At 41.0% G+C, this 11,914-nt stretch overlaps 1 pseudogene; it reads right to left on the bottom strand.

The window, feature by feature from the left end:
* Positions 1-390: 390 nt before the first annotated feature.
* LOC107537509 (pyruvate kinase PKM pseudogene) lies at positions 391-1,913 on the bottom strand (annotated as a pseudogene).
* Positions 1,914-11,914: the final 10,001 nt, after the last annotated feature.

Here is an 11,914-nt window from a genome sequence, read left to right as displayed (position 1 = left end):
GCTGGCTATGTCCCGTCCCCAGTCCAGGCCTGGGCTTCTCCCAGTGTCCATTTCTGCAGGAACTGGATGGAGCGCAGGAAGGAGCAGAAGTGGGAGCCGCTGGCCTCTATGCTGAGCTCTGGGGCCTGCAGTCCTGCACCCCTGCCTCTCTCTTGCTTCGGTGGGGCCGTTAGACCAGCAGCCTGGCTCTGGGCTACCTCCCCTGAGCAGGGCCTTAAAAATGGCCATTTGTGCAGGGGGCATGAATCGTCTTCCCTGGTGCCCCAGCCCTCCAGTGCCACATGCCAGCCCCAAGTGAGCACTGCAGTGGTTGCTGGCGAAGGGATGGGTGCGGGAAGGGGATAGGACAGGGGCTGGAGGAGGGCCTCTGGGGCCGTCACGGCACAGGCACTACAGGCGTGGTGTAGGGAAGCCCGAGCCAGGGCGCCACCCGGTCAGCACGGTGGCCGCGTCTCCTTCCTGAAGCAGCCTCGGGCCTTGCCAGCATCCCTGGCCTCCTGCACAGGGTCCTTATACCAGGGAAGATGCCAGGTACAGGTGAGCCTGGCGGGCTGTCTGGACATTACCGGTCACAGCAATGAGGAGGGCCCGGTCGGTGCCTGGCCACCTGGTGAGCAACCTGCCAGACTTGGTGAGGACGACGGTGGCTCCTGCCAGACTGGAACGAGGCCTCCACGGCGCCCACGGGGGCAGCTTCTGCGGGGTCGTGGTGATGGGCGCCAGGAGGCGGAGCTCCTCAAATCATTGGAAGCTGTAGGTGGCGGCCTCTGCCTCAGGGCCATCAGGTGCTGCTTGCACGCGGCCTCCGCGGCGAGTCCCCTTTGGCCGCCTGTGCAGAGAGCATGGTGCAGTCGGCTCCACCCAGGACGGCACTGGGCGCATCACTGCCTCAGCCCGGGTGGGACAGGGCTTCTGGATCGTGCTCTCCAGCATCTGTGTGGTTCAGGAGACAGGCTTCCAGCTCGGCTGCACCCCCCGAACATCACCTTTGGAGCAAGGAAGGCCTCCCCTGCAGGAATCCTGATGCCTAGACCACCGCGAGCCATCGTGACCCATCACTGGCTTCCAGGATTTCATCAACCCCCCTCATGATTCTCGATTTTGCTATCTTGATGGTCTTTCTTTTTTCACCCAGGACCTTCCTGACTTCATGGACACCAGGTGCCTTGCAGATGAAAGACAGGAACACCCTCTTTATCCTGCTCTACCCCAAACTTCAGATCCTGGATGTCCTTTCCTGACCTGTCCATAGCAGCCCCAGGGAGGTTCACACCCTTCTTGCTGCCCAAAGGGCCACCACTCTCCACCCCTGTCACCAGGAAGCCAGCACCTTTCTCCTTCACCTGCAGAGACGTAAGTCCATCATCCACGTAGATCCTGCTGCGCACTTGTCACCACCTTGCAAACGCTCTTGGAGCCCAGCCACCGGGTGTTTTCCACATGTTTCCATGGAGGCCTTGCCCAGAGTGGCCTTGAGAGTGGACCCTTTCTTAAACTCTGCCTTTGTAGTGCTGCCCTCGATGAGCCCAGTTGGGTCTCAGGTCCTTCAGGAGCCAGGGCCAGGGCAAGGGGCCTGTAGGGAATGGGGCCAGAAGCAAAGCTTTCCGTGCCTGTGCATGTTCTTGATGGTCTCTGCGTGGTGCTTGTTTCAGGAGAGACCATTCAGACCAGCCACATCCACCCCAGACTTAATCACCTCCTTTTAAGGCAGCTCTAGGGGTGATGAGCTCCCTCAGCTTTTATTTGTCTGGGAAAGTTTTTATCTCCTCTAAATTTCTGAAAGACAGCTTTGCCATGTAAAGTATTCTTGACTTTTTTTTTTTATTTCCACCCAGCACTTTAAATATTACCTTTCCACTTTCTACTTCGGGCTTGCAAGGTTTCTGCTGAGTGAAATCTGCTACTAACCTCATGGGAGTTCCCTGACATGTGAGGAATTTTTTTGTCTTGCTGCTTTTAAAATTCTATTTGATTTTAGACATTTTTAATATAATGCATCTTACAGAGAGGATGTCTTGGGTTGAGTCTTTTGGAGGACTTATGAGCTTCATGAGCTTGGATATCCAAATCTTTTTCCAGATTTGGGACATTCTCAGCCATTAATTCTTTAAATAAACTTTCTGCCCCTTTCTCTCTCTCTTCTTTTTTCTTGGACTACAATATGCATAAATATTTTCACTTGATGCTATCTCAAAATTCACATGAGGATTCTTCATTCTTTTACAGTTTTGGGGGTTTTTTTTGGTCTCTTCTGACTGGATACTTTCAAATGACCTGTCTTCTACATCTCAAGTTCTTTTTTCCACTTGATAAACTCTGTTGTTGGTACTCTCTGTTCTGTTTTGTTTTTATTTTTGTTTTTGTTTTCAAATTGTATTCATTGTATTCTTTCACATAAGATACTTTATTTAGTTCCTTTAATGATTTCTGTCTCTCTTCAATCTTCCTGTTTTGTTCATGTATTGTTTCCCTGATTCTATTAAATCTTCTTTCTGTTTTCTAATAGGTCAGTGAGCTTCCTCGAAACAACTATTTTGAGCTTTTATCAGGCAAATGACAGATCTCTATTTCTTTGGGGTCTATTGCTGAACAATTCTTGCTTTTTAGGTGGTGTTATGATTCCTTGAATTTTTATGTTCTGGAAGGTCCTTCATTGCCAGCTTTGCATTTGTAGAAGCAGCCACCCCACCCGATGATTGCTCATTAACTTCAGTAGAGAAATGCCTTCTGTCAACCCTGCTGGGAATTCCCAGGCTTTCTAAACTTTCTACGGATATGCCTGCTCCACTCATCTTCTCCCTTCTTGTTGGGGGAGATTCTTAAGAATGTATGCCTTCTCTTCACCCTTCCAAGTCAGGCCAGGTGCTGACAGCCTTCTGTTTGCTTTGCCTAGGATGAAGTTAAACACTGAAGTTTGTGTGAATCCTCCCAATCCCACAGCCAGGCCAGCTTTTTGCATGTGCTCACTAGGTGTCTGCAAACATTTGCTCTGTCTGCTCTTGGGGGAACACACAGGGATCTGACCATGAGGTGGGGGGATTGCAGGTAAGACAAGTGGGCCACTGAGCATGCCCATGGGCCAGTTAGGGAGGCCCACAGGTGAGGAGTTCCCAGTGGTTCGTGGGCAGAGTTCTTGATAGAGACTGCGAAGCATTTAGGACCTGCATTCTTCTAATCATCTTTAAGCCGTAGCTGCTGTTCCCCCCACCCTTTAGTTGTGCAGTGCACCCCAGTATTTTGGCTGGGGCGAGAAGGAAGTAAGCCTCTTTGTGCACAGCTAGGGAAGCCGGGCGCTCACTTGCAAACTCATTTTCCTGTGGGCAAAATCACCTGCCAGGAGAGCTTCTCCTGGCACAGCTGTGCTTCAGGTAAAGTGAAACTGTTCCTCTTACCCTCTTAAATGTGTGAATCTTGGGTTGTTGTTTTTTGTTGGTGTTATTTTTTTTAATCCAACAGTGTGTTGGAACTTCTCCACTAGGTTTCAGGACTTCCACAACGCGTTCTTCCTTGTGTTTGTAAAATTTTGTGTTCTTTGGGGGTAAATATGTTAGAAAAGTCCTATCCCACGTTTTTGCTGACGTTACTTTTCAAAATCCTCCCGACACAACTTACTGAATCATTTTTCCTTACCAAAAAATGTAAATGGACAATAAATTCTATCAATAAGAAGATTGTTTTTATTTTTACTTACTAACATTATGCACTGTACTAATATATTTTTAAATGGGGAGCCATTGCTCAATGATTTTGTAAACTCCATTTAGGAAAAGAATATTTTTCTTAATTTATTTCTATCAAAACTTGCTAATATTTTCCTCAGGTCTGTAATTATTGTGTGTGGGGGGGTGGGTGTGGGTGCACATGCAAATTATCATTATTGGTTAGCTGTCAGTCTCATATATGCATATACAGCTTCATAGACTTAAAATCGTTAGCCACTTATATTTTTCAGTTATCTAGAATAATTTAAATAGCATGGGAGTTATCAGTTCCTTAAAGATTTTATTTAAATAAACAGCAAATCTATCTCATCTAAATGATTTTCTGAAAGATATTTTGCAAAATAATCTTAAAATGTTTTTCAAGTTTATTAATTCAGTTCAACCTCTCTAAAATAAGTTTGATGCTTTAAATAATTATTTATCCCATTAAAATATTTTTATTAGCATGACAGACCTACATATATTAAACTCTAATATTTTACCCTCTTTTTCTGTGATTATGTCACACTTCTGATTCCTAATGTTGTGTGTTTGCAATTTTTACTTTTGTTTTTCATCTCACCAGCTGAGAAAACTAATACTGAGCTTTATCATTTTTAAAAAAAAATTTTAATATTAATTTGTGTTTATATTCTCTGGGTGATTTTCTGCTTTGGAAGGTTTCTTCTTTTTTATTTTTTTCCAGCTTCTTGATTTTAATTTTTTAAATAATAAAGGTATTTCTATCTGAAACAGCTTTGGCCGTATCTCATAAGTTTTCATATAGAATATTTTAATGGACTCATCCTATTAATTTCTTAATAACTTCTTGTACTTTTTATTTCCTCTTTGGCCTACAAGTAATTTTTAAATTCCCTCAATATTTATCCTTTTGATATAAGCTTTCATAAGTTTTAAGTGTTTTCATACCTTATTGTCTGTATAGGTATTGTACAACTTCTGCTGTGTGTGATTTAGTGACTTTTTTTGTTTGTTTGGGAATGCTAATATATGATATATTCTGTTTGCTTGCACTTTGCTTTATACACGTTTATTCTTTTAACTGTATGTTTATTGTTGACATTACTGCAGATGCCCTCATTTCCCCGCCTTTTCCCACCCCCACCCTGCCCCCGCCCCCTTCCCCCTGGCCATCACCTCACTGTTACCTGTGCCCATGGGTTATGCATATATGTTCTTCAGCTAATCCCTTGGCCTCTTGTATCCAGTCCCCCCACACCCCTCCCCACTGACAGCCGTCACTCTGTTCTCTGTATCCAGGCCTCTGTTTCTATTTTGTTCTGCACTTTCTTTTGTTCATTAGATTCCACATATAAGTGAGATCATATGCTACGTCTCTTTCTCTGACTGTCTTATTTCACTTAGCATAAAATCTCCAGGTCTATTCACATTGTTATCACAAAAGGTAAAATTTCCTTCTTTTTTATGGCTGCGTAGTATTCCATGGTGTAAATGTCTCACAGCTTTTGTATCCACTCAGCTACTGATGGGCACTTGGCCTGTTTCCAGAGCTCAGCTGTTGTAAATTGTGCTGCTATGAACATCGGGGAGCATATATTCTTTCTGATTAGTGTTTCAGGTTTCTTTGGATATATTCCTAGAAGTGGGGTCACTGGGTCTAAAGGCAGTTTCATTTTTAGTTTTTTGAGGAACCTCCATACTGCTTTCCATAGTGGCTGCACCAGGCTGCATTCCCACCAGCAGTGCACCAGGGTGCCCTTTTCTCCACACCCTCGCCAGCACTTGTTTGTTGATTTGTTGATGGTGCCATTCTGACAGGTGTGAGGTGATACCTCATTGTAGTTTAATTTACATCTCTCTAACAATTAGTGATGTTGAACTTTTTTCATATGTCTGTATGTCCTCTTTAGAGAAGTGTCTATTCATGTCCTTTGCCCATTTTTTCAATTGGATTGTTTGTCTTCCTGGCATTGAGTTGTATGAAATCCTTATATATTTTGGATATTAACCCTTTATCAGATGTATCATTGGCAAATATGTTCTCCCATACAGTGGACTCTCTTTTCACTTTGTTGATGGTTTCTTTTGCTGTGCAGAAGCTTTTTAGTTTGATGTCCCATTTAGCTTTTTAGTATCATTTGTTTATTTTTTCCTTTGTTTCCCTTGCCCTAGGAAATAGATCCCAAAAATATTTCTGTGAGAGCTACCTGAGATTTTACTTCCTATGTTTTCTTCTGGGGTTTTTCTGATTTCACGACTTATATTTAAGTCTTTTATCCATTTAGAGTTTATTCTTGTGTATGGTTTAAGTTGATGATTTAGATTCTTTTTTTTTTTGCATGTACCCACTCAATTTTCCCAACACCATTTATTGAAGAGACTGTCTTTACTCCATTGTATGTTCTTGCCTCCTTTGTCAAATATAAATTGACCATAAAGGCATGGGTCGATTTCTGGACTCTCTGTTCTGTTCCATTGATCTGTATGCCTGTCCTTGTGCCAGTACAAGGTTGTTTTGATTATAATGTCATTGTAGTATAGTTTTATATCAAGTATTGTGATATGATATATTCTTATAAATATATTATGAGCACAGGAAAGTGCATTATGTTGACATCATAAAACATTAACATTCTTCTACAAAATTATCCTGATTTATTGTATTATTCATGTTATTTATATTAGTAGATATCTGGAAGTTTGTCATAATGACATTCAGTGCTTTTTAAAAATACAGATTTCCAGGAATTACCCATGCCTTCCTAATTCACAGTATCTAAGGACTGGTTTCAGGATTATTTATTCAAAGCTTGCTTTGTGATTCAATGAAGTGGAGGTTTTCTGGCCTGTTTTGCTTTTGTTTGTTTGTTTCTCCCTCCTACTTCACCTATACAGTTCTTCCTAGGTAGAATAGTTGGTGAGCAAGTGCTTTTAAAAGCCTCTTCATGGGTGTTCCTCCAACTACTATGCCTATTGGAAAACCTAATGCTGTGATCAATTAAAAGTTAAATTGACCTGCATAAGAAGTAGTACAAAATTTAGGGGCTGTGGGGCTGAGAGATCTCTAATGGGTGGTTGTGAGATTCAGTTTTTAATTAGAAGGGTCAATGTTAACTTCAGTGAGAAAATGCCATTTGAGCAAGGACAAGAGGGAAAATAGTTAACTACATGGACCTGTTAGGAAATTTAACAGTGTGGATATCAGCTCAAACAGAAAACCTGGAATGATCTTAGATGATCTTGTAGGTTGAAAGAACAGGCGTGCTTGGGAAATAGGAAAAACCCAGGATGATAGAGCGTAGTAAATTGAGGCAAGAGTATGAGTAAATGAGATAGGAAGAGGGCGTGACTAGGGTGATTAAGTGTGACTTGAGGTCATTGTGAGAACTTTGCCTTTATGCTGACCTAATAGAGAGTTTAAGCAAGGAGTCATATGACCTGACTAGTTTTAAGAGGGTCATGTTAAATAATGCATTTAGAATGGATCAAAGTGAGGTGAAAATAAAGCAGGGAAATCAGTAAGGAGACTTGCAGAAATTCAGGAAAGCAGTAAGAGTGGCTTAGATTGAGGCTCTAGCAGAGAATTAGGCGATAAGTACTCAGATGCTGGGTTTATTTTCAAAGCATATCCAATAGAGTTTCTGAATGGTTGCTATGGAGTTCTTAGAGTCAGTACAGCTCTTTCCATCTAAACTAACCCTCATATCTGCACTCCAACCTGTGACCATGTAACTCACTTTGACCATGGAAGTGGAAGGGACATGTTTCATGTCTTTCTGGAATCTTTAAAAGTCTGTTGCCCGGCCGGGCATGGCTCAGCAGTTGAGCGTTGACCTCTGATCCAGGCGATCAGGGTTTGATTCCCGGTCAGGGCACATGCCCGGGTTGCGGGCTCGATCAATGCCTGGCGGGGCATAGCTCAGTGGCTGAGTGTCGACCTGGGATCCAGGCAATCGGGGTTCGATGCCCAGTCAGGGCCCATGCCCGGGTTGTGGGCTCGATCAATGACTTTCTCATCATTGATGTTTCTGTGTCTCTCTCTCTCTCTCCTTTCCTCTCTCTGAAATCAATAAAGATATATTTAAAAAATAAATAAATAAGTAAATAAATAAAAGTCTGTCATTCTGCCTTCTATCCCCCACCACCACCATTATGAACTTGATCAACCTGGGCACAGAGTGAGAATGATGACAATATTGGGCAGAGTCCCTGGGGGTCCTATGATGGATATACAATAGCAGATGCAATAAATAACCTTTTCTGCCCAGCCAGAGTGGCTCAGTGGCTGAATGTCGACCTAAGAACCAGGAGGTTGTCATGGTTTGATTTTCAGTCAGGGCACATACCTGGGTTGCAGGCTTGATCCCCAGTAGGAGGCATGCAGGAGGCAGCCAATCAATGACTCTCTCTTCATTGATATTTCTATCTATCTCTCCCTTCCTCTCTCTGAGATCAATAAAAACTTTTTTTTTAATAAAAAAAAAAAGAAATAACTTTTTCTTTTTAAATTAGCAATTGTTGCCAGCAGTCACTTGAAAGTTATATCTAATGAGCTTATATATTCTGAGATCTGAAAAGATGGAAAAAACAATATCAGTAGCATGTGTTGGGCACTACTGGCTGCATTTGACAAGCACTACAATGACGTGAACTTAAAAAGAATTTGCTGGCCCAGCCAGGCCTGGCTCAGCGGTTGAGCATTGACCTAGTATCCAGAAGATAGTGGTTAGATTCCCGGTCACGTCACATGCCCGGGTTGCAGGCTCCATCCCTAGTAGGGAGTGCGCAAGAAGCAGCCGATCAATGACTCTTATCATTGATGTTTCTCTCTCCCTCTCCCTTCCTCTCTCTGAAATCAATAAAGATATATTTAAAATTTTTTTCTGGTTAGCAAACAGAAATGAAAGGGTAGTGAAAAAATTTGGATATTTGTAAGACTGAAATAGTCAACTACTTTTCACCACCTACCAGTAGAAAATAAACTTGAGCATGTCTTAAAGCAAAGAGCCTTTTGGCAGGGATCAAATCAATGGTAAGCCCCTCACTCCCATTGTTACTACCTCTGGGTGGATTATGATAGTACTCAATTAATTTAGCAGAAAATGGTTCAGGAAAAAGATGCAGCTTTCCCACAGATCTTAATAAGCTCAAGGCACCTGCAATTAGTCATGTCTGAAAAAGAACTTATGTTCCATTGGCACACGGAACTGACTGGAATCAAATAAATTAAAAGCTCAAAAGTTTTTGAGAGAGTCGTGCTGTCAAAGAGAGCCACTAAGCTAAAATAAAAGAAACTGTGATTGTTTGAGACTTAAAATGACCTTGAAACCCCAATGATCAGAAGCAGTTTGACAAAGCTGCTTTTGCTCTAGAGGACATATCCTCTGAAGTTCACTTCAGATGTGACTACAGAGGACAACCCCAAAGGAAGGAGCTCCCAGAAGGCGGAGCCAAGAGTCATGGAGAAGAGTAAACTGGAGGAACTTCCCCCATGAAGCAGAATTGAAGGCTAATCAATAACTTCTCCATAAAACCAGAGCAAGACACCTTCCCAGCTGCCTGTGGGGCTTCTGAATGGCTCAGTGATCACTATGTCTCTTTTTGAACATATCTACCGGCTTCATTTTTGTTCAACCATCATGTATTGGGTGAATGGAGAACTTCATAACTTTACTTTTGTGGTTATATATTTCTCAATTGAGTGGAGCTATGTTCACATCTAATATAGAGAATACCTGATATTATTTCTTCTTATTGTGCATCTTCGCTCATTTAATGTATTAGTATGAAAATTTTTGCATATATTCAAAATTAGAAAAAATAGTACCTAATGAACTCTCATATACCTATTACCTAGGCCCAATATTTTTCTCATTGGTGCCTTATTCTCATTCTTCCCCTGTTGCCCCCAAATCTTTGTTAGTAGTATGCAAATTTAATACTAGTTTGTCTGTGATTCATCTATGAGCTACAATAATTAATGGAGCCTGATGCTGGCATGAGAATAAAAAATAAATCAATGGAAGAACACTTTCTAGGGGAAAAAATATCCTATATGTGCTTATTATATAATAAAAGTGGCATTTCAAAATATAAGAGGCGTGCTAAAGTATTAAATATATCATGTTAAGAAAACAAAGAAAGAACTTTACAGATTGAACTACATAAAATGTAAAGTTCTCTTGCAAAATATGTATTAAAGCAAATCAAACAAATTGCAATCTTGTTATTTTAATGACAAGAAATATATACAAATTTTTCACTGCACTAGTAAACAGAGAGCTATTTTAGATAAATAAGGAAATGTGAGTTTCAATAGTCAAACAATAAATTTTCATTAATCATGAAAAACAAATAACATTTCTAATGAAATGATTTTACATTGTTAGTAAGAAGTTATTTTTACTATTAATATCTATTATTAGCAGTAGTCTGGAGTAATCCCTCAATGACCATATGGGGACGAAGTGAAAATTGGTACATTATTGCAGTAAAATTAGTACATATTAAAATTTAAAATGACCGATCCATTGATTTAATAATCTTACTTCTAGAAATTTATTTTTTCTTCCATCATTTCATCTATTGGTATTGCTGCTTTCTTCTTTGTTTTCTTTCCTTCTTTCTCAAATTAACTTGTTTAGCCAATCTCAGAGCTAGTACATACCCTTCATCATCACAACCCCATGAAGTGGTCATTGATAGGGCCCCACATGAGAGGTTGGCTAGAACTACTTTTGGTCCCTCATGAAGGGGAATGTTAAGAAATCACGCTACATACTCACATCAAGCATAAAATTAGTTGAATAACTACTAAAGCAGGGCAACCAAAGCCATTCAAAGAGAGGGTGAATTGAAAATATATAGTCAACTTCAGAAGAAAAGGGACCTGTATTGAATTAGCTGATCATAATCTGTCTTTTTGAGCTCAGCTGCTATCCCTTAAGCTTCCTTCCTGACCAAGCAGCTCTCACATCCCACGTGGATGTGGGATGTGAGAGTCCCATTGTGAGATAGCCCTTCCCAGGACTAGTAGACAGAGTGCATCAGGTAATCACATATCCAGATATTCTCTGCAATCACTGGGTTCCGAAACCACCTATACTAAGACAATGGATTAACACATACTATTTTACATTTCTCAGTGAGTTTGAGTAATATGTCCAAGGTCACATAGTAAGTTATGGAGCAAGATGTCAACTTGCATCTTGCTCCAGAGTCCCAGCTCTTAACCACTGTGCTGTACTATTTCATTCATTCATCCATCCATCCATCCATCCATCCATCCATCCATCCATCCATCCATCCATTTGTCATATAATTACTAAGTTTCTATCATGACCTAGATGTTGCAGAAATTCCAGGCTATCTTAGTGCCCCAAAGTCCCCATTGTTCAATATCAAGCAACAGATTTCTATGTTCATACCACAAGACCAATACCTAACTGTATAAAGTAAATATTTGATGTCATTTAAAGTATTGTAGACATGCAGACATTGGTAGAATAAGTGAATATTTAGTACAACCTTATCCATGGGGTAAACATTCCAAGACCCCTTGGATGCCTGAAACCATGCACAGAATTGAACCCTATATATTACATTTTTCCTATTCATACATGCCTATGATGAAGTTTAATTTATAAGTTAAGCACAGTAAGATATTAGCAACAATAATTAATAAAATAGAACAACTATAATATTATACTGTTATATGTAAATGTGGTGGCTCTCTCGAAATAGCTTATTGTGCTATATTCACTCCTCTAGTGATGATGTGAGACGATGCAATGCTTACTTGACAAGATGAAGTGAGGTGAGTGACATAGGCAATGTGATGCAGTGTTAGGTTACTGTTGATCTTCTGATTATACGTCAGAAGAGGATCATTGAGCCATGATGATGTCAATTGTTGGATGTCAGGAGCAGACCATGTTGATGGTTGGGCATCCTCAAAACTTGAAGGCTTTTAAAATAATTTCAGGCCACAATTGACCAGAGGTAACTGAAATAGCAGATAAGGGTCATTATCACATAGTGTGTGTGTGGGAGGGGAGTTGTGGGGCAATGGAACTTTTCCTGGATCCTTCAAGAGAGTACCCAGTGTTACTTTCTTCACCCTGTAGATATACCTGCTCTCTCCACCCACCCCCAACTCCTCATCAGTCACACACACACACATTCACACACACAATGTGTAAATGCACTGTATTCAAAAGAAAAGAAATTTA

Source organism: Miniopterus natalensis, chromosome 9 (genome assembly GCF_054644295.1).
Source record: "Miniopterus natalensis isolate mMinNat1 chromosome 9, mMinNat1.hap1, whole genome shotgun sequence".
In the NCBI taxonomy this organism is placed as follows: Eukaryota; Metazoa; Chordata; class Mammalia; order Chiroptera; family Miniopteridae; genus Miniopterus; species Miniopterus natalensis.
The sequence above is the reverse complement of the archived record's forward strand: the minus strand, read 5'-3'. Positions and strand labels throughout refer to the sequence as shown.